The sequence below is a fragment of the Artemia sp. Qi Xiang Cuo genome, chromosome 16 (genome assembly GCF_049724085.1).
Source record: "Artemia sp. Qi Xiang Cuo chromosome 16, ASM4972408v1, whole genome shotgun sequence".
Lineage (NCBI taxonomy): Eukaryota > Metazoa > Arthropoda > Branchiopoda > Anostraca > Artemiidae > Artemia > Artemia sp. Qi Xiang Cuo.
Genome location: NC_142809.1, coordinates 48222134 through 48244600, shown reverse-complemented (window position 1 = coordinate 48244600; position 22467 = coordinate 48222134). Strand labels below are relative to the sequence as shown.

The 22467-nt window shown below is 34.3% G+C and overlaps 4 pseudogenes; all 4 read left to right on the top strand.

Annotated features, from left to right (window-relative positions):
* The first annotated feature begins 6970 nt into the window (after positions 1 to 6970).
* LOC148943026 (GPI alpha-1,6-mannosyltransferase 2-like) lies at positions 6971 to 11034 on the top strand (annotated as a pseudogene).
* An 11-nt stretch (positions 11035 to 11045) lies between these two features.
* LOC148943025 (zinc transporter 7-like) lies at positions 11046 to 17240 on the top strand (annotated as a pseudogene).
* Positions 17241 to 17567: 327 nt separating this feature from the next.
* LOC148943024 (GPI alpha-1,6-mannosyltransferase 2-like) lies at positions 17568 to 20187 on the top strand (annotated as a pseudogene).
* A 2-nt stretch (positions 20188 to 20189) lies between these two features.
* LOC148943023 (zinc transporter 7 pseudogene) lies at positions 20190 to 21038 on the top strand (annotated as a pseudogene).
* Positions 21039 to 22467: the final 1429 nt, after the last annotated feature.

Sequence of the window (22467 nt, the reverse complement as noted above, 5' to 3'; positions counted from 1 at the left end):
TCACGGCAAAAGAAGAGAAAAGCTTCATCATCAGTAGAGATTTACATTGCCGCCTCTGAAGATCTGATAGACAAAACGGGAAAATATTTAGAAGCACTTTTGAAGCTGTCATCCAAGAAGCTGAACAAAACTTATGCTGAAAAGGTTATAAGGAATTTTCAACCACCCAAAGAGCATCAAAGTGAATGTCTGCCTAAGGAAGAAAAGGTTTTCAGTGACGCAGATTTTGAACTTTTTGAAAGTGAATACTTTGTGCTGAAGATTTGATGGTGTTTGTGTATAGGAGTTTGAGACAAGCGAAGATTTGCCTCGTTTGTTGCGTTACCCTATTTTTGTGTCCGAGTTTTCTAGTTTTGATTTTGCCATTATTTGAGGATTTTTCATTTGCTAAGTATATTGTAAGGCCTGTCACTGTTGTCAAGTACTTATTGATTGCCCAAACTGTCTTGCTTGTATCCAAAATATCATACATTGTATACATAATGAAAATATGAATTCTTTCTCTCAGTAAGAACTTGTATTCAAGCCCAACTCCATTTTTTTTATTTTTCTTCTTTCCCTTTTTTTCTTCATACTCAAACTATTATTCACTAAATAGTATTTCACTATAAGATAATTATTTCACTGTACTGTAATAAAAATTAAACCTGTAGTGGTAGCTTTTGGTGTACTGACTAATGGTGGAAATAAACCATTGCGAAATTACTACAGGATTATTTTCCACTTTCGAAAATAAAGCGACAGGATGATTTAAGACTAGCTGCTAAAAAAGCAAGATTAGCTTTGAAAACTTGCAGTTAATAATTTCATTTTATTTCGTTTGAATGAATTCATCCTCTCTCATCATTTTATTTATCAGTCCAGGTTGAACTTCGTTGAAGTAAGGATACTGGGGCTGTTTTAAAGGGTTTTTTTAAAAGCGATTTTTAAAAGCATTTTTAGTTTTAAACTTCGTATTTTAATGTAAGTTGGTTTTTTTATATATATTTTTTCTTTAATGTTGTGCTGAAGACGGCCCTTGGACATAGGGCCGAAATATTCACCGATTTAAATTGCACTGTCTTGGAAAAAATTTCCCTATTGTTTTTAAGTTGTGTTTGTTTGATATGGAAAGGCAGTGTGGTCTTCGTCAATATTTTATTCACGCCCTAAACATGGATACCACCCAATGTCCATCACCCTCAACAACTGTACTGAAAAAGATGAAAAAGGCTTTAAGATAGAAACTCGGCTAAGCTCAGAAGACAGAGAACAAAAAGTCCACCAGATTCAGCAATAATACATCAAACCGATACCACGAACAACTCTTCAAGAAATTCAGCCGATTTCCCGGTAATTATTCAACTAGTTCCCGAATCTGATAATTGCATGTTTAACAACCGTGATCTACCAAAGTTGTGAATTTTCCTCTTCAAGACCATTTGTTGCAACTTTAATATGAATATAAACAAATCAGGATCCCTAGATATCGTTTTGAACGATCCCACATCAGTGAAGAAGATCCCACATAATGGAGCTGAAAAGTGTTGAAGATGTTGTTGCCACAGCCCATCTGTGGTCCCCAAGTCCGATACAAACAAAGATAGTCCTCTAAAATGTCCCCAAATAGTTTCTATATTCAGACCTGATGTAAGTATTGATGAACAAAAAAGGTGAATGCATTCTGGACTCTAGTTTCCATAACTTTGGTCGCGAAACCACTGAAACCACAAACTTTAAAACTGTGTTGTTTGAGCTTCAAGGACAATTTAATATTGACAGAATGTTCCTCTTTGGCCAACAAAAATCATTCAAGCCTTACAAAGAAAAGCCATTACAATGTACAAAATGTCGGAAGCTTGGGCACTCAGATAAATACTGTAGAGGAGATTCCAACATTTGTAAGATTTGCCTATGCAAGGACCATAATGAGTCAAACTGAGAATTTGACCCAATATGTTCTAATTGTAACGGCAAACACCAGTCCCTAGATGAAGAAAACTGTCCCAAATATAAACAAAGGGCAGATATACTAAAATAGCAAAAGAGCAACAACTTCCAATCCCTTTTTTAGGAATGCAAGTCCCAAGGACACCAAGGGTCCCCCGTCCCCCAACAGACCCTAGGACACCAAAAGTTCCCAATGCTTCTCCTAGTGATGAATGCTCCTTCTCCTTCTCCTTCTCCAAATAAATCTCAGATGTATTTATTCAATAATTGTTAACATAGTTATTGGCCAAAATTCCTATATACTCTCCTTATTTTATAAACCTCCTCCATTTCCGACCTCATGTTTTTGTAATCTATTGGATGTTTTTTCTAATTTTATTAATCTACCCCATAAAAAGGCAATAGTTCTTTGGGACTTTAACTGTAACCTATTCAATGTTGGTAAAAATATTGAATCTGACACTTTTTTTTTAATCGGTAACCGCGAGTGGTCTTTTACCCACAATTTTTCCCCCAGTAGAGTTGATCCTGTGTGATCAACTTCAACATTAATTGACAACATTTTTGTATCCACTTCCCTGGGAAATGACCTGTCCTCAAATATAATATTTTCGGATCTGTCAGACCATTTTCCTATTTACTTGTCACTATCTTCGCAACCACTATCCTTACGCTCTAGAATTAATATCCCAACACCTACTAGAAATTACAACTCTGCAAATCTAACCCATTTTATCGATTACCTAAGAACCACTGACTGGTCCGATGTCTTAAATTGTCAAGAACTAAATTCTGCCACAAATGGTTTTGCGCAAAGGCTAAGTGAGACTATCCATTCAAATTTTCCTATTCGTAAACCTAACTGGAAAAATATCCCTATTAGCCCCTGGATGTCACATAGCCTCATTGTCTCCTCATATCGTAAAAAAACAAATTATATAAGTTAGCCTGTAAGACCAGTGGGGATATTGAACTATCTAATTATAAAAATTATTTCAACATCAGAAGCACCCGAGATAAGTGGCTCAAGTTTAAAGATTTAATTTTATTTAATGCTGTCTGCCCTTTTGATGTAATAGGATTAACAGAGACATAGCTTTCCGATAATGATGACACTAGTTATTTCATACTCCTTGGTTACCAAATAATCCATTTGCCCAGGAGATTGACAAAGTGTTCCGGTGGTATCTCACTTTACATTCACTCGAATGTGAATTTTACCAGGCTATCAGGGTGCGAATCTGTTTTCTCTACACAAATAAATCTCGGATGTATTTATTCAATAATTGTTAACAGAGTTATTGGCCAAAATTCCTGTATACTCTCCTTATTTTATAATCTTCAATTTCTGGCCTCATGTTTTTGTAATCTATTTGATTATTTTTCTAATTTATTAAACTACCCCATAAAAAGGCAATAGTTCTTGGGGACTTTAATTGCAACCTACTCAATGTTGGTAAAAATATTGAATCTGACACTTTTTTTGAATTGGTAACAACGAGTGGTTTTCTACCCACAATTTTTTTCCCTAGTAGTGTTGATTCTGTGAGATCAACTTCAACATTAATTGACAACATTTCTGTTTCTACTCCCCTGAGAAATGACCTGTCCTCAAATATAATATTTTCGGATCTGTCAGACCATTTTCCTATTTACTTGTCACTAACTTCGCAACCACTACCCCTACGCTCTAGAGTTAATATCCCAACAGCAACTAGAAATTACAGCTAAAATAGTAAGTATTATACTATTTATATTTTGCCCTTGTCTTTCCTGTTTAACAAGATTACCGAGTCTGGGCAAATTCCTACAATTTGGAAACAGGGTTTCATAACCCCTTTGAAAAAGAAAAACGGAAGGCCTGGTTTTAACGGCGTCCGACCTATAACTCTTACTCCTATTTTCTCGAAACTTAAAGAAGGATTACTTGCAGATTGGCTAAAGAAAAAAAATCCTACCTCATACTGACTTGAAACAATTTGGGAGCCTAAAATCCACCTCTACTTCCCATTACCTCGTTTCTCTTATTGATCACATCGGGAAAACCCTTGAAAAGCCTAATTCCTGGCTAAATTTAATTTCCATCGACCTTCAGAAAGCATTCGACCTTGTTAACCACAATATTTTAATTGAGAAACTTGTCAAAACTCCACCCCCTGCTTTAGGCTCAACCTTTTTGAGATCTACTAGAATAGCGGCCATCAACGCCTCTACCAAAATTCCGGCCATGTCAACAATAATTTCAGGTTCGGCTCATTATTAGTGTTGTTCAGGGATTTTAGTTTTATTTTATTTATTGATTTTATGAGACAAAAGGCCGTGCCACACCGAAAAAGAGAGACAGTCAAAACAGGCACTCATTTCCTTGTTAAAATGTGTGCTTTAATTCCATCTATTTATTGTTACGAAAACGTAAGCCAATCACCACAGAGAAATAAAGAGATTACAGTCACTTACTTCCTTGTTAAAAAGTGTGCTTTAACTCTATTGGTTTATTGTTATGACATTGTAAGTCCATTCCATCATTCCTTAAACGTATGTTCAAACTGGGGGAGGGGATAAATAAACCTCTTTCTAATCTTGTTTTATTTACTGCCGTCAAATTTTTAGCGACTGAAGAAAATTCAAAACCTGATTGGTTCCTTTGTATGAGATTTTAAGCAATTAAAAAAAAAATCAGTTTTTGACTTAATTTTTTTTAAATAAAAAATTATGTGGCTTTATCTTTAAAATTAAAGTAGTTGGAATCGGTTCTCAAACTATGAAGAGTGATTTATATTTGTATGTAGCATTTTTGTATGCTTAAACTCTAGGAGTCAAAGTGGGTATTAATACATCACTTACTCTTACATCAAACAGTTCGTGGTAACAAACTGTAAGTAAGGAGCGACCCGGCTGAATAGTAACCGAAACTCTGCAAAACAGATTTAATAGAACGGAAAACCAAAAAAAAACGCTCAATAGTAACCGAAACTCTAAAAACGGATCTAATTTTGGTACCAGTATATACATCAAAAGAATCGGATTTCTACCCATCAAAAGTTATGAGCCTGAGAAAATTTGGCTTATTTTAGAAAAAAGGAGAAAAATAACTCTCTAAAAGCGCTAGAATCTTAATGAATGTCAAACCATCAAATGCAGCGTAACAGAAAACCCTACAGTAAGGGTTTCAAGCTCCTAACTGCAAAAATGCAGAATTTTGTATTTTTTTTTTCCAGAAAAAAGATCACGGATACGTATTTATTTATTTTTTTTCCAGGGATGATCGGATCAATCCAGTAGTCCTAGAATATCGTGAGTTGGCTCATTCTTTTTAAAGATAATTCCGACATAAATTAAACTTCCCACAATTAGGTTTAAATGTCATTTCAAAGAGTATAAATTCTTAATCAGCAAAAAGAGAAACTGCGTTTTAGCCTCAGCCAAACAACGACGCTATTCGGTTTTGAATTTTACTAAGATATTTGGTAACAAAAAAATGCTAGATACAAAGTATAAGAGCATTATCAATGTTTAAATTATCGAAAATATTTAAAACAAATTATTGGATGAACAGTTAGCATAATCAAGTGAGTTTGCAAACATAATTACAAGGTAGCGGCCCCCTCCACAGGACTTGGGCCAATCGTGAAAAAGCTAGTAGAGCGCAGAAGCTACGAGCATATATTTGTGTGATATAGTGAAAAAAACTGTTTTTTCGAGGCTTTCGTAGATCAGGATTATTATTATTAGCATTCAGGCATTGCAATTCAGTCATTATCATTATTATTATTATGGAGGCATTTCAATGAGTGCATTTGTAGATCAGAATTATTATTATTGGCATTCAGTTGTCATAATCTTTTCGGTTAATTTTTTCAGAACTATTATTGGACATTCGTTTTATCAGAACTATCGTTATGACGCAGTCATTGTAGAGATTTGGTCATTATTGTTATCTCAGCCACTATTGTCTTCAGTTGAAGTGAAGCACTGTTTTACACCTAAATGTCAGTCTCAATAAAATTATTGCTTTTCTATTTGTGTTTGTTTTATTTCTATATCTGTATCTAATCGCACAGCAGGTAACTAGTTCGTATGCCTCCATTGGTAACACTCCCAGGAATCTGATTTCTACCTAACATTAGAGGTAATCGACACGGTGTTAACCCGAGGAAGCGAGGTTACGCTCCCAAATTGATAGTGGGAAAATTTCTAACCTACTATAGCTACGCATTTTGTTTTCTTGCTTTCAGCGATTTGCGCGATAGGTACACCGCTTTAAATCATAATATTACATTTCTGGCCCCAAAATTCATTGCCACATTTGGCACATCTTAATCGCCAAAGCTTTAAAACAATAATATTATATATGGCACAGTCTTTAGCGCTATAAGTGGCGCTATCGGAGAACTTATAAGGTGTAAGTTCACAGCTTTAAAGCATAATATTACATTTGACGCGGTCAATCTTTATTACCACAATTATCACAGTCCTTTTTTTATCGCTACACAGCTTTTATTAGGTCATTCCTTTTCATTTACTAATTATAAATTATTGTCATTATACTAATTATATTATTGTCATATTATGACAAAATTTATAGTCATTTTGGTGAAAGTAGAAACGTTAGCCAAAAGAAGATAAGATAAGCAGTTAAATAAATGAAAATATAACTGGACAAATGTTTAATTGTAGATTGAGAATAAGTGCAACAAATGTCATAATTTTAACAAATTTGGAAATGCTTAAGCTACACAAACTTTATTTCTTTCCAAAAAAAATCTCCAAAATGACCTGCAAGAAAACTAAGCCGTTTCGTTTGTTAAGTTGAAACATGGAAAAACACAAATTTTAAATGACCTCACAGTAATGATAATCTTAAGAGTTTTGCAAACGATATAGTGGTATAGCCTGAGAAGAACCTCTGTCAAAATTTGCCATAACAATCCAACAAACGAATCATTGCAGGCATCTTCTGTTCAATAAAACCCTTCAGAAAATGCGAAGGTGAAATTTTTCACTCTCAATAATTCTCTAAATGAGAGCCTTTAAGATTATAATGAGAAGTGTTGAACTAAATCAAAACACGTTAACTCAATATAGATTGTCAAAAAGAAGTGACTCAGGAACGACCGAGAACACTAATTTGGAATTTACAGGAAATAACACGGAAGAAGATCAAATGTACAATATTTGTATGCTGCTGCTACAACTACGACTACAGACACACTGCAATCAATGCTACTACCACATTACTACATTTACAATATTAAGAGGATAGTTAAACTAAAATCCACCAAAGGATCAGAACAGCAGAATATGACTATGCAAGCTATTAAGGTATCTCAGGAGCTATATCAAGAACTACACTGCAAAAGCTCAAGCTTCAACAAACCTTTTAGAAAATAGAGTCAATTTAAAAGTTCATCAGAGGCAATAGAAAGTGTTAAAAACCATAAGAAAGAATTACTGAAAGCACTAGTACTTAAATTACCAGACCTTTTCAAAAAAATTCTGCTTACAACTAACTCATCAGCAGACGGTATTGAAGCCGTATAACAAAATATAGAAAATGATGGCCATGAGTTGACAATAAAATATAAAAGCCGTGTCTTAATGGAAGCAAAAAGACAATATTCGAAGGTCGAAAGATTGAAAGCGTTTATCAGTTATCGTGTACACTGATTATTTACACTAATTTCTGCTTTCCAAAAAATTTATTTTACGTTTAGATTAAAAATCGCCAATTTGACAACAAACAATAAAAAATAGTACAGAGAAACTGACAAGATAGCATATAGGCTTTAAGCCTGTGAATATAACTCTATTTTTATAAAAGACCGTTCTAATATATTAAAAGATTTTCTTTGAAGAAATCCAGAAAAAACACCAATTACAGGTCTTAAAAGCCTTAGATAAACCCCATGACAATACAAATGTCAATGCTTGTCATTCAAACAAATAACATAAACCCCAAATGAAATAATAAATGAAAGACGAAATAAGCATGAAAAAATAATAAAAATGAAGTCACATCTCCTGGACTCTACAATTTCAAATACGTATATTTTATTACCTTACATGCCAATTCTTGTTTGAAATTTAAGCTGACTTTGCTAATACACAATATTACCACTCATTTTCATTCAATGATACCATTTAGTAACTTTCCAAATTCTGGAAAATATAAGGCAGCTAGCATGTTGGCAAGATAAGTATGAATCATTCCTTGGCCGGCCCTTAAATTTTACATCAGTCAAAAAACCAACAAATTTTGGAACATTTTATTAGCCCTGGAATTAAAAAATAATAGTGCTCTGAACTTTAAAAAAACTTGAAAATTTTCCTTCAGCTTTATCGGAATGTTTTTTTTTTCGTTCTGAGCATTTAGTGAAGTTCGAGGAAGCAACATCAATTTTCAATTAGGTAAGTTTCACTCAATTGGCTATAAAAGTATTAGACATAATAGAAAACACATTTTCACAGATTTATCAAATAGTGAAGATACAGGTATCATGGATATTGATCCTATTTAAAACATTATTTAAAAACTGTACCCATATTTATGGACAAAGTTTTGCAAAATATCCAAGAAAATAATACAAATAACAAACATAAACAAATAGCCCCTTCCGAAGCTTATCGTAAAATTATGTTACAATAATAAAATAAAGTTCATTTATCATTCTAATTTTTTAATACAGTCATTTTCTGGTTTCACGAAGATAGCTGGCTGTTGTACATGTGAATAGTGACAGATATTGCAGTGACAGAGCCAACATACAAGGAGAAGACATCAATTTAACCCTTTGCTTTCAAAGATACTAACAGTGAATGTGTATATAAGCAATTCAAGCGAAAAGATCATATTTTTAAAACTGTTTAAGGTAGTTTAAATATCTTATTTATAAAGCAGTTGCTGTGACTATGGCCCATTTCTCTTTCAAATAAATATCCTTTTCTTGTTTGCTTATCTATTTGCCTAAAATATAATATTGAATTAAAAGCTTAGCCCTCATTGTTAAGGGAACAATTTTTCAAGAAAAAAACAATTTGATTGGTCTACAATTTCGTAAGTCTTCATACGGGCGTACTAAACTAGACCATTGATTTCTAATACATGCATTAAGCCAATTAAAATGAGGGACTTGATACACTAGATTGCCACAAATCACCATAAATAAATAAGTGAAACTCAAAACGAACAGAAATTAAAAAAAATGACCGAGTCGAACTCAAAACCAGTGAAAATTAACATGATTAAGGCTGACAACCCCCATTCCTTCTCAAGGCTAAAACATGATTAACACTTTACTAAAAAAAAATGTTCATGGGCACGCTGCTAAAAATGCAAATTTTTTTTCATTTTTTTCAAACCCTTTTAAACTTATAGCAGTCACGTCACAATGAGGCACAGCCCAAGTGCTACGATTCTTGTACGTGCTCAAATATTATGTTGTTAGTCCATTTTCAGATTTCGTTTCTATAGTTGAAGTTGAAAAGTGATAACAAATTGGGTGCTGGAATCAACAAAAAGTTAAAAGCGAATTATATTCCTATGACTATATAAAATTATTTCTCGGAACTCTGGTGGGGTTCAAAACGAGTCTTTAGAACCGTCGCCACTGAAGTATCGATAGAATGTTCACTTTTTAATTAAAATATATATTTATATCTCTTAATTATTGATAAATATGAATAATTTACGAAATGAAATAGCCTATTTTCTTGCTTCCACTGTTCTGAATCTTCTGGCCAATATTTCATATTATTTTTTTTAAATTTTGGACCAATTTTTAATGTGAATATTTTTAAGCTAAGCTTAAAATGACTTTGAACGTTGATGTTATTACTGTAGTTAACCTAGAAAATTAACTGATTTAATGTTTAATGACAAGTAATCCACCACTGGATTAGTGGCTGTTTTAATTGTTTCTATTATTTAGAATAATCTTCACCGCATTATATATATTTTGTTTTTTCATATTCACTGTTCTTTTTAATCTGAAAAAGAATCAATCATTTTAAAAACAATAAATTATTTCCGTTATCCGTTACTATCATATCTACTTGAATTTAGAACATTCTTTAAACACTTTATTGTGATTTTTAAATTAATAGCACGTGTGGACCTGATTTTTGTTCTTACGTCGATATTGCTGCCATGCTCGTTTCTTTCACATAATCCTGATATTTTCAGAGCCCCAGGTGAAAATAACAAAACTTCACAGCTTCATAATAGCAAAAACCAGGCGGGATGCAGAGTATTTTAGAAGTATTGCTAAACATGGATACGTTTATGAGAATCAGTTAGTCTTTTTTCCTCTGATTCCTCTTGTTTTGAATCTTTCACAAATATTTTTCATATTTCTCTTTATTTGGATATAACTTTTATAACTTTTCTACACATATCAAATTTGCTGGAATAATAGTGAACTTCAGTGCTCATATTACTACAACAGTTATCCTCCATAAATTAGCTGATTTAGCATTTCCAGGCAAGAAATTCAAAACAAAAGCTGCGACAATTTAGTTAAGTTTACAAACTAAAATACTATAAATTTTATTATACAGTGAATCGTTTTCATGTTTCCTCATATTCTGTGGTCTTTATTATCGAAAAAAGAATAAGACATTTAAAGCCACTCTTATGTTTTCATTTCCAGCAGCTACCATATCGAATGGCATTCTGAATATTGGTTATATATTGCATTATCACTTAAATACGAATTGTCTGATTGAAGAATCATATGAAATTAGGAGTTGTATACTTCAAATTTCACTTGAGCTATTTCTGATTGTGCTACCATTTATAGCATATTTATGGTATGGATATTACTTATTCTGTGTAAATGCAAATTTTCCTAGTGATTGTCTTTTGGAATATAGTATTATGAGTAATTACAATATAAGAGGTATGTTTAAACCTGAATGGTGTTCATTTCATATAACACAACGTGCATGGATATATTAAAAAAAAACATTGGATTGTAGGATTATTAAGGTATTATCAAGTTAAACAAGTTCCAAATTTTCTTTTTCCAATCCCTGTCATATTGTTGGTGATGAGTTTTGCTGTAACATTTTTCAATATCTAGAAAGGACTTGATATTCAATCTTGTTTTGAAAAGATCAGCTTGGAAGCGGTTGAAAGGGCTTTCGAGCCTCCGGAAGTGAAACACGAACGACTAGTTGTAGTCAGTGTTCTAGGTTTCCTTGTAAATCTAGTTGGTATTTTGTTTTCTATTATGGACAGGGGCACAGTCATGGGGGTGGTTCAAGTTTGGACAAAAAATCTGATTACGAACAACCATCTTTATTGCTCTTACGAACAATCATCACTGCTGGATGATATTAATATTGGCAACATTTTTATTCCTATAACTCGTTTTGAAAAAAAACATCAGTACGGATATGGACATTCCTATAATCATTCAGATGGCCATGCTCACTAATATAATAGCTCCGTGACTATTTACATTCAAATAATGGACACTAAAGTCATGGTCATTCACATGATTTTAAAGGAAGCAACTCAGTTATTATGAAAGGGGTGTTACTCCACATCCTTGCTGATGCTCTTGGAAGCGTGGGTGTTATTGCCTCAACCATTTTGATGCAACTCTTTGGCTGGATGATTGCTGACCCTATATGTTCAATGTTCCACTTCTCTTTTGATTGCTGTCAGTGTCTTCTCATTGATTAAAGAATCTAAAGGAATTCTGATGCAGCGTCAACCCCAAGAGTTAGATCACCTGTTACCCGGTTCATACTCAAAGCTTTCTCAACTACCAGGCATTATCAGCGTTCAAGAACAACATTTTTGAACATTATGCATTAAAGGGTATATTTGGTCTCTGAAAATTGAGGTTACGAGCAATTCTGATCCTTGTTATACAATTAAACAGGTTCATTCAATATTTAACTCTATATGTGGGAAAAAATTAACTGTCCAACTTGATTATTTAAATTTATTTAGTTGTTTTTAAGCCATGTTCTTGGGGAGAGTTATTAGGATTTGTATAAAGGGCTATTTAGTTAAGCCAGTGATCTTTGAGGATATGTTTCCTCTTTCTCAATAGTGTATATTCGTAAAGGTAAGATCAATGTTCCCTCCTATTTTGTTATCATTTTTTTTTATTCCAATATTCACGGCACCAGGTACTTCAAAGTATCTGATATGCCGCTATTAATTTACCTCTTTCAATGGCCTCGAGGTTTTAAATGTCTATTGAACCTTCTTTTGAAGGTGTCAACAGTGGGATTTGCAGGGATAATATCCCCAGGAAGATCGTTCCAGATAGAAGTACAACGCCGGATGAAACTGTTCCTCAAGTACTCGGTTTTCGGCGTATCCTCCTTTAGATAATTGGACCGAGTTGTGTGCCTTCGTGTCTGCCTTGTCGGCTGGAGAAAGGGGGGCACAATTCGAGAGAGCTCGTCTGAGGGAGGCGAATTCATGTATTTGTAGGAAACAGCCATCGACGCTACATCAAACCTTTCATTTAGAGGCTGGAGCAATCTTTGTGTAGAGGTGCAGCCCGCCCTATTTGCCCTATTCTGGATCTTCTGAAGTGGTGCCGACAGCGTTTTTGGAGCACCAGCAAATAGCGGGCATCCATATCCAGCTATGGGTCTGATGCAAGACTTGTAGAGTGGGATGATCGAGCTTGATAGAAGAAGGTTTTTGCAGCGAAGAGTAGCTCCCAGCTTTCTTGCGCAGGAGGTTCTCACCCGAACAAGGTAGTTGTTCCAAGAGAGATCAGTGGAGAAATGAATCCCCAGTAGACGAAGCTCGTCGACTCTCTTTATAGCTTCATTTTTTAAGATGAAACTGGGGTGTTCACGTGGCATCTTTGATCGGGTAATTAGAAGCTCCTTTGTTTTCGATGCATTGAAGTTGATCATCCATGCATCAGACCACTTTTCAATTTTCAAAAGATCCATCTGTAAGGAAAGGGAGGCTTGTGTTGAGTCTTCGTGTTTAGGGACGGCTGAGTGTGTCGTGGTATCGTCGGCAAAGTGATGTAGAGGGTTTGCGAGGTTGTCTCCCATGTCATTTATGTAGATAAGGAAGAGCGTAGGTCCCAAGACACTGCCCTGGGGTACCCCTGCTTTCACTGGATATTTGCGGGAAATAAACCCGTCAAGAACAACCCACAGTGAACGATCGGAAAGAAAGCTCTCAATCACTTTTAACAGACATCCACGAACACCATTCACATAGAGTTTCTTTAGCAGGCCACGGTGCCATACTCTGTCAAAAGCTTTCGCAATGTCAAAGGATAGTAGCCTGATGTCGTATCCCATTGCAAGTAGTTCTATCCACTCCTGATACTGGGCCACTAGGCAGTCTAATGTTGAGCGTTTCCGGCGGAATCCATTTTGGCGACCGCCTACAAGGTCATTTGATTCCAGATACTGATGAAGTGTTTTATTGGAGACGCTCTCGTAGACTTTGCCAACACAGGAGAGAAGGCTAATAGGCCTGTAGGAGACCACGCTCGTTGGATCGCCTTATGGCTTTAGAGTAGGTATAACATGGGCGGACTTCCATGTTCGTGGAAAGGTTCCGGAGCAAAAGCACAGCCGGAAAAGCAATGACAAGGGTCCAGCTAGTTCGGCACTGCAGGACTTGAGGACAACATTTGGTATGTTGTCAGGACCCGTGGCTTTGGTCACATCCAGATGTTGCAGAATGCGAAAGATCTTGGGAGCAGAAAAATTTACGCGGTCCAGGACAGTGTCGGTTCAGTCGGAGAATTTATGCACTTCTCTACCGTCATCGTCTAGATTCGAGAATTCGGCAAAAGCCTTAGCAAGAGCTTCAGCCTTTGCCTGTGGATCTTGTACCACTGCCCCGTTACTCTGGAGAGAAGGAATTGCGGTCCCTTTGGACGACGGTTAAGCTTCCTTGACAATTTTCCACCAACTCTTTGCCAAAGCAAGTTGAAGCTTGGTTGGCGAATTTCTCCTTATACTGATCCCGGGACTGCCGAATCGCTCGAACTGCATCTTTGCGCGCATTTATGAATGCAATTCTGTCCTCTTCACTCTTCGAAAGTAGCCATCGCTTGTGTGCCTTTTGCTTTGCTCGGATTGTCTTCTTACACTGGGCGTTAAACCAAGGTTTGTCCTTACTGGACACCTGGGTCCGCTTTGAAGGGATATGCTTTTCGACAGAGTCAACTATGGCCCGCTGGTACTTATCTGCAGCTTTCTCCTGGCCTTCCAGGAGGAAGGCTCTCCACTGCTGAGAAAAAAGAGTGTTTCTCAAACCGTCCCAATCACCTCTTTTGTATATCCAGATTGTTCGTTCATGCTTTACTGGAGGCGAAATACGTACGTTTCCATGTGCAACGACGGCAACGTGGTCACTGGTGAAAGCAAGAGCGTCAACCTTACAGGAGTCAGGGTGATCTGTAAGGAATAGGTCAAGACGAGATGATCCGTTTGGGCCGTGATACGTGTCGAAATCGACAAGTTGTTCCAGCCTGTAAGAGAGAGATAGATCATACAAGTCCAACCCTTCCCTATCAGTATTTTTGCTGTCAAGCCACACGCTATGATGGACGTTGAAGTCTCCATGAAGGATAATGGCAGACTTAGCGTACTTGCCCCGAATATATTCAAGGGAGGTTTCAAGGTAGCTGGTAATCTGGTAAGTTAGAGGGTTATACACGGTACCGACAATCACAGATTTATTTGGGATGGTCACCCTGACCCACAGAGCTTCTTCGCCTGCTGAATCTGGTATGTTCAGGCATGAATAAGGTATATGGCTCTGCATATAAACAGCGACACCTCCTCCTCCGTATTTAGCGCCGTCAGTGCGCTCTTGATCCCGCCTGAGGAGCGTGTATCCCTGTATGGCGACCTCACTGCTCTGAATTTCTTGGTTTAGATTGGTCTCAGTGATGCACATGATAGATGGCTTGACCGAGTTCACTAAATGTAGGAACTGGTCAAACTTAGATCTGAGACCTTGTACATTGCAGTGGGCTACCGTGAACAGGTCCGTTTGGATGGTCGGTGGTCGTGCTGCAGGTCGTCGTCGAAATGGCTGTTTGGTCCGAGGCTTATTGTTGTTAATCATAACCAGGTAAAAGAAGCTTTGCCGGGTATCATCACTGCTGAGTTAAAAGAAAATAATTTATTGAATAAAATTCAGTTTTGGGTTCTGTAATATGGGTGTAATAAGAAATAAATAAATAGTAGCACCATTGATACTATAGCATTACTGAGTGCAACTGCAAGAGTTCAAAAGCTTAACTTGAGTTTAAATTATGTTTATTAAAATCTGGGTTTTATTCTAAGAGTAACCCTCTTTGAACAAATCGTGAAAATTCGTAAGTAGTTGTATCCCTTCTGTTTTCAACTTTTTCTCTTGCTTACGAAATGGTTTGAGCTAGATTAATCTGCAAAATATTGCCTTATGTGTTTCTGTAAACGAGTTTGACTTTATCATTTGGGGCAGAGTCGTTACAAGGCATATGACTTAGCTTCTATATGGAAGTATGAAGGAGGTAGTATTCAAAATCTAGCTTGACAAAAATCGGTTTTTTCGTGACGCAATCCCATTAAGGCTATATATGAAACAAAGAGAACAAGAGGATGATATATTTTCTTAGGCAAATTTTACTTTACCAATTGGGGCGTATAAAAAATATGGTCAGATCCAAATTTGAGGATGAAAATACAAACCTAGTAAACATCAAACCAAGGCACATAGTAACTAAAACTTAAAATAATACAAGAATCTTTTGAAAAGTTAACTATCTGGGGTATAGTGCAACACTGAGGATCGTCTCTTACTATTATTAAATAGAAAAAACAAGTTTTTTTTAACTGAAAGTAAGGAACTACGTTAAAACTTAAAACGAACAGAAATTTTTCCGTACATGGAAGGGGCTGTCCCCTCCTCAACGCCTCGCTCTTTACGCTAAAGTTTTTTAATGTTTAAAAAAAATAAAAAAAACGTAAATTCTCCTCATATTATAGAGCTTTATAGATGACATTATATATTGAACCGTAATATGTAATTAAGTAATGTAAGTGGATAGTTTTGGTAATGTACATATCTTATTTATAAGACCGTAAACTACCCAGAATATCAGTTTATCACCGCATTAATGCGACTTATACAATCCAGTCGTTCTGCCGATATACCCCAGAGTAAGCTCTTAATACTTATCGTTTCTTCAGTACTCCGTAGTGTACTTTTTGAGAGGAAGAGTTTACTTGCAAAAGGAGTAGTTGTTTGTTGGCTTTCTCCGTGGAATGTCTATCCAATTAACGATTTATTTTCTTCTAATTTTTTAAAATGCCAAATCATCAATTTAATTAATATCCCTTAATAAAGCAAATACATTATGGAATTTTACTGTGTATTCTATTCAAATTAAAGAGCTATGTCCATGACAGTTTTTTAAACCAACGTCTACAGATATTGAGAGTTATATACAGAGTTATAGCCAAATAAACTACGATGAAAGAGCCACCATACAAAATGATTGGTATATTAAAGATAAATTTCTATTTTCTAAAAATGTATTAAAAGGTAAAAACGTTCATTCAAGAATGAAAAGAATGAAAAATACGAAACTCGACGACAAAAATACCCCGCGTACAGCTTGGGGAATACACTGAAAAGCTCTAATACAGTTAACCAATCACTTTGCTTTTTATTTAAATTAATATATGAGATATATTTGTTATATATGTGTTACATGTGTTATATAAGACACATTCCAACAAACTGTATTTCTTGTCTACTTTTACATAAATAATAGCAAAATATTACTTCTCATTTTTGTTATATATGACTTTATAGGTCTTTAGTTTTTTCTACGTGGTTACAAACACTAGAAGCTGGCAAAATACACATCCATTTCAAATTTTGTCATTTTTGAACTAACAATTTATTTCATTCTTCTGCTTAGAATGCTTTCCAATGGGTTAGCATTTCAAAAACACTATGACCTGATGGTGAGCAATAATTAATTTTTAGAGCAATACCGTGGTTCATTTTAGCATTAATTTATATACAATTTGTTTTTCATTTCAACAAATAAAATAAACCCAAAATGAAATAATAAATAAAAGACAAAATAAGCATGAAAAATAATAAAAATAAAGTCACATCTCCTGGACTCTACAATTTCAAATACGTATATTTTATTACCTTACATGCTAATTCTTGTTTGAAATTTAAGCTGACTTTGCTAATACACAATATTACAACTCATTTTCATTCAATGACACCATCTAGTAACTTTCCAAATTCTGGAAAAGATAAAGCAGCTAGCATTTTTGCAAGTGAAGTATGAATCATTCCTTGGTCGGCCCTTAAATTTTACATCAGTCAAAAAACCAACAAATTTTGGAACATTTTATTAGCCCTGGAATTAAAAAAAATAGTGCTCTGAACATTAAAAAAAACTTAAATTTTCCTTCAGCTTAAGCTGAATGTTTTTTTTTCGTCCTGATCATTTAGAGAAGTTCGAGGAAGCAACATAAATTTTGAATTATGTAAGTTTCACTCAATTGGCTATAAAAGAATTAGACATAATAGAAAACACATTTTCACAGATTTATCAAATAATAGAGATATAGGTAACATGGATAATGATCTTATTTAAAACATTATTTAAAAAATGGACCCATATTTATGGACAAAGTTTTGCAAAATATCCAAGGGAATAGTACAAGTAACAAACCTAAACGAATAGTCCCTTCCGAAGCTTATCGTAAAATTATGTTGCAATAATATAATAAAGTTCATTTATCATTCTAAGTTTTAAATCAAGTCATTTTCTGGTTTCAACAAGATAGCTGGCTGTTGTACATGTGAATAGTGACAGAGCCAGTAGTGACATAGATTGCAGTGACAGAGCCAACATACAAGGAGAAGACATCAATTTAACCCTTTGCTTTCAAAGATCCTAACAGTGAATGTGTATATAAGCAATGCAAGGGAAAAGATCATATTTTTAAAACTGTTTAAGGTAGTTTAAATATCTTATTTATAAAGCAGTTGTTGTGACTATGACCCATTTCTCTTTCAAATAAATATCCCTTTCTTATTGGCTTATATATTTGCCTAAAATATAATTTTGAATTAAAAGCTTAGCTCTCATTGTTAAGGTAACAATTTTTCAAGAGAAAAACAATTTGATTGGTCTACAATTTCGTAAGTCTTCCTACGGGCGTCCTAAACTAGAACATTTATTTCTAATACATGAATTAAGCAAACCAAAATCAGGGAATTTATACATTAAATTGCAAAGAATAGCCATAAATAAATAAATGAAACAAAAAACGAACAGAAATTACAATGCATGACCGAATCAAACTCAAAACCAGCGAAAATTAAGATGAGTAAGGCTGACAACCCCCATTCCTTCTCAAGGCTAAAACATGATTTATACTTTACTAAAAAAAAGGTCATGGGCAAGCTGCTAAAAATGCAAATTTTTTTTCATTTTTTTCTAACCCTTTTAAACTTATAGCAGTCACGTCACAATGAGCCACAGCCCAAGTGCTACGATTCTTGTACGTGCTCAAATATTATGCTGTCAGTCCATTTTCAGATTTCGTTTCTATAGTTGAAGTTGAAAAGTGATAACAAATTGGATGTTGGAATCGACAAAAAGTTAAAAGCGAATTATTTTCCTATGACTATATGAAATTATTTCTCGGAACTCTGGTGGGGTTCAAAACGAGTCTTTAGAATCGTTGCCACTGAAGTATCGATAGAATGTTCACTTTTTAATTAAAAGATATATTTATATCTCTTAATTATTGATAAATATGAATAATTTACGAAATCAGTTAGCCTATTTTCTTGCTTCCACTGTTTTGAATCTTTTGGCCAATACTTCATAGTTGTTTTTTTTTATTTTTGATCAATAGTTAATGTAAATATTTTTAAGCTAGGTTTAGAATGACTTTGAAAGTTCATGTTATTACTGTAGTTAACCTAAAAAATTAACTGATTTAATGTTTAAGACAATTAATCCACAACTGGATTAGTGGTTGTTTTAATTATTGCTATTATTTAGAATAATCTTCACCGCATTATATATATTTTGTTTTTTCATATTCACTGTTCTTTTTAATCTGAAAAAGAATCAATCATTTTAAAAACAATAAATTATTTTCGTTATCCGTTGCTATCATATCTACTTGAATTTAGAACATTCTTTAAACACTTTATTGTGAATTTTAAATTAATAGCACGTGTGGACCTTATTTTTGTTCTTACGTCGATATTGCTGCCATGCTCGTTTCTTTCACATAATCCTGATATTTTCAGAGCCCCAGGTGAAAATAACAAAACTTCACAGCTTCATAATAGCAAAACCAGGCGGGATGCAGAGTATTTTAGAAGTATTGCTAAACATGGATACGTTTATGAGAATCAGTTAGTCTTTTTTCCTCTGATTCCTCTTGTTTTGAGTCTTTCACAAATATTTTTTATATTTTTCTTTATTTGGATAACTTTTATAGCTTTTATAATAACTTTTATAACTTTTTAACATATATCAAATTTGCTGGATTAATAGTGAACTTATGTGCTCGTATTATTACAACAGTTATCCTCCATAAATTAACTGATTTAGCATTTCCAGACAAGAAATTCACCACACAAGCTGTGATATTTTATTAATGTTTACAAGCTAAAATATTCTAAATTTCATTATACAGTGAATCGTTTTCCTGTTTCCTCAAATTCTGTGGTCTTTATTATCTAAAAAAGAATAAGTCATTTAAAACCACTCTTATGTTTTCATTATCAGCAGCTACCATATCGAATGGCATTCTGAATATTGGTTATATATTGCATTATCACTTAAATAAGATTTATCGGATTGAAGAATCACATGAAATTAGGAGTTGTATACTTCAAATTCCACTTGAGGTATGTCTGATTGTGCTACCATTTATAGCATATTTATGGTATGGATATTACTTATTCTGTGAAAATGCAAATCTTCCTAGTGATTGTCTTTTGGAATATAGTATTATGAGGAATTACAATGTAAGAGGTTAAGAGGTATGTTTAAACCTGAATGGTGTCTCATGTCATATACCCAACTTGCATGGATATATTAAAAAAAAACCATTGGATTGTAGGATTTTTAAGGTATTATCAAGTTAAACAAGTTCCAAATTTCCTTCTTCCACTCCCTGTCATATTGTTAGTGATGAGTTTTGCCGTTACATTTTTCAATATCTAGAAGGGACTTGATATTCAATCTTGGTTCGAAAGGATCAGCTCGGAATCGGTTGAAAGGGCTGTCGAGCCCCCGGAAGTGAAACACGAACGACTGTTTGTAGTCAGTGTTTTAGGTTTCCTTGTAGATCTAGTTGGTATTTTGTTTTCTATTATGGACAGGGGGCGAGTCATGGGGTGGTTCAAGTGTTGACAAAAAATCTGATTACAAACAACCATGTTTACTGCTCTTACGAACAATTACGAACAATCATCACTGCTGGGTGATATTAATATTGGCAACATTTTCATTCTTATAACTCGTTTTGATAAAAAGAATCAGTACGGACATGGACATTCCTATAATCATTCAGATGGCCATGCTCACTCACATAATAGCTCCAGTGACTATTTACATTCAAATAATGGACACTAAAGTCATGGTCATTCACATGATTTGAAAGGAAGCAACTCAGTTATTATGAAAGAGGTGTTACTTCACATCCTTGCTGATGCTCTTGGAAGCGTGGGTGTTATTGTATCAACCATTTTGATGCAACTCTTTGGCTGGATAATTGCTGACCCTATTTGTTCAATGTTCATTGCTCTTTTGATTGCTGTCAGTGTCTTCTCATTGATTAAAGAATCTAAAGGAATTTTGATGCTGCGTCAACCCCAAGAGTTAGATCACCTGTTACCCGGTCTATACTCAAAACTTTCTCAACTACCAGGCGTTATCAGTGTTCAAGAACAACATTTTTGAACATTATGCAGTGAAGTGCATATTGGGTCTCTGAAGATTGAGGTTACGAGCAATTCTGATCCTCGTTATACAATTAGACAGGCTCATTCAATATTTAACTCTATATGTGTGAAAAAATTAACTGTCCAACTTGATTATTTAAATTGATTTAGTTGTTTTTAAGCCATGTTTTTGGGGAGAGTTGTTAGGATTTATATAAAGTGTTACTTAGTTAAGCCAGTGATCTTTGAGTATATGTTTCCTCTCCCTCAATAATGTATATTCTTAAAGGTAAGATCAATGCCCCTCCTCCTATTTTATTATCATCACTGCTGAGCTAAAAGAAAATAATTTATTGAATAGAATTCAGTTTTGGGTGTTGTAATATGGGTGTAATAAGAAATAAATAAATAGTAGCGCCATTTATACTATAACATTACTGAGTGCAACTTCAAGAGTTCAAAAGCTTAACTTGAGTTTAAATTATGTTTATTAAAATCTGGGTTTTTTCTAAGAGTAACCCTCTTTGAATACATCCTGAAAATTAGTAAGTAGTTGTATTCCTTCTGTTTTCATCTGTTTCGCTTGCTTACAAAATGGTTTGAGCTCGATCAATCTGCAAATCATTGCCTTATGTGTTTCTGTAAACGAGTTAGACTTCATCATTTGGGACAGAGTCTTTACAATGCCAATTAAATATCGTCTATATGGAAGTATGAAGGAGGTAGTATTCAAAAAATAGCTTGAATAAGATCGGATTTTTTTCGTGACGCAAAACAATTAAGTCTATATATGAAACAAAGAGAACAAGAGGATGATATATTTTCTTAGGCAAATTTTACTTTACCAATTGGGGGCGTATAAAAAATATGGTCAGATCCAAATTTGAGGATGAAAATACAAACCTAGTAAAGACCAACCCAAGGCACCTAGTAACAAAAACTTAAGATAATACAAGAATCTTTTGAAAAGTTAACTATCTGGGGTATAGTGCAACACTGAGGATCGTTTCTTACTATTATTAAATAAAAAAAAACAAGTTTTTTTAACTGAAAGTAAGGAACGACGTTAAAACTTAAAACGAACAGAAATTATTCCGTATATGGAAGGGGCTGTCCCCTCCTCAACGCCTTGGTGTTTATGCTAAAGTTTTTTATTGTTTAAAAAAATATAAAAAAAAACGTAAATTCTCCTCATATTATAGAGCTTTATAGATGACATTTATATTTAACCGTAATATTTAATTAAGTAATGTAAGTGGATAGCTTTGGTAATGTACATATCTTATTTATAAGACCGTAAACTACCCAGAATATCAGTTTATTACTGCATTAATGCGACTTGCACAATCCAGTCGTTCTGCCGATATACCCCTAAGTAAGCTCTTAATACTTATCGTTTCTTCAGTACTCTGTAGTGTACTTTTTGAGAGTAAGAGTGTACTTGCAAGAGGAGTAGTTGTTTGTTGGCTTTCTCCGTGGGATGTCTATCCAATTTACGATTTATTTTCTTCTAATTTTTTAAAATGCCAAATCATCAATTTAAGAAATATCCCTTAATAAAGCAAATACATTATGGAATTTTACTGTGTATTCTA